Source organism: Gossypium arboreum, chromosome 2 (assembly GCF_025698485.1).
Source record: "Gossypium arboreum isolate Shixiya-1 chromosome 2, ASM2569848v2, whole genome shotgun sequence".
Taxonomy (NCBI): domain Eukaryota; kingdom Viridiplantae; phylum Streptophyta; class Magnoliopsida; order Malvales; family Malvaceae; genus Gossypium; species Gossypium arboreum.
Window position 1 is genome coordinate 63,414,292 of NC_069071.1, and position 1,601 is coordinate 63,415,892.

The following is a 1,601-nucleotide window of genomic DNA, read 5'->3' on the forward strand; positions in this document are numbered from 1 at the left end:
TCCGTTTGAGTCACATCTCATTACTGGATGTACCTATGTAGAACCAAGTAAACCATCAATCTTTTTATTGAGATGTTTTACCTGATTAGAGAGCATGGTGACTGTTTTGATGTTATAGATGCCGGCTATTTTCATTGGCTTTGTCCTCATAACTTGCCATTGATAGTTGTTTAGTGACATCTCCTCTATGAATTCATAGGTATCTTCCAGTGTTTTATTGTTAATGGTTCCGCCAGCAGTTGCATCAATCATTTGTCTTGTCGAGAGATTCACACCATTGTAGAACGTTTGAACTTGCAGCCAAAGCGGTAACCCATGGTGAGGGCACCTTCTCAGTAAGTCCTTGTATCTCTCCCATGCATCGTAAAGTGTTTCTAAATCCATCTGCACAAAAGAAGAGATATCATTACGCAATTTAGCTATTTTAGCCGGTGGAAAATATTTTAGTAAAAACTTCTCGATCATTTGTTCCAAGTAGTGATAGACCCTCGTGGTAACGAGTTCAACCACTATTTAGTTTTGTTTCTCAGAGAAAAGGGAAATAACCGAAGACGTATGGCATCATCAGACACGCCATTGATTTTGAATCTATCGCAAAATTCAAGAAAATTCGCCAAATGCGTGTTGGGATCCTCATCCTTCAAACCATCAAACTGAACAAACTATTGTATCATCTGAATTGTGTTAGGTTTTAGTTCGAAATTATTTGCAGCAATAGCAGGTCTAACTATACTAGACTCAGTTCCTGTTAAAAAAGGTTTAGCATAGTCATACATAGTATGTGGAGCAGGATTTTGATTAGCTACAATTGCAGGGGGTAGCTGATTGTCTGGATTTTCGGCCATCTCTTCAGTTGGGGTTTGAGTATCATCTTCTCGCTCGTTCTCCGTGTAGCATAAACTATGCCTTATTTCTCTTTGATTTTTGCAAATTGTACGATCGATTTCTTCGTCAAAGAGTAATGGTCTTGACGGGTTTCTTCTAGTCATAAACTATAAAAACCTGCCAAGAGAGAGAAAAAAGTAAATTAATAAAATAAAATAAAATTGCAAGAAAAATAAATGGCTAAAGTAATAAAAATTTAGTGTTCCTAATATTTCAGTTCCCTGGCAACGGCGCCAAAAACGTGATCGCGTGATTCGTAACAAGTAATAAATATTTATAATGAAGATCAAACCTAGACTAACTATCATCACGACAAAACGGCAAGCGCACCTATCAAACAATAGTATAGTAATGGCAAGACCAGGATACCGTACCCAAGGGAACCAAAAGTACTAGTAATAACTATCTTTTTATTATCTAGCCTAAGAATAAAAGGGTTTGTTTTAATTAACTAATTATTTAAAATAATTAACTAATTGAATTAAAGCAAAGAGAAAATTTGGAAAAAGACTTGAAGAAAAGCAACCCAAGGAGGAATCCACCTAGATTTCACTTGTTATCTGACTCTGAACCGGACGATTTATTCACTTAACTTGTTCCGTAGAGATCGCTAAGTTAAGTTATTATCCCTATTCAAGACTAATAACGTCTAATCCCTAGATTGAATAACCGAGACTTTTCTCTAATTAACACTCTAGGGTTGCATTAACTCGATC

At 36.2% G+C, this 1,601-nt stretch overlaps 1 non-coding gene across 1 annotated transcript; it reads left to right on the forward strand.

Annotated features, from left to right (window-relative positions):
• Nucleotides 1–310: 310 nt before the first annotated feature.
• Nucleotides 311–417, forward strand: LOC128289776 (small nucleolar RNA R71). Its single transcript, XR_008279420.1, has one exon. It is a non-coding gene; the product is annotated as a small nucleolar RNA R71 (small nucleolar RNA).
• The last annotated feature ends 1,184 nt before the right edge of the window (nt 418–1,601 follow it).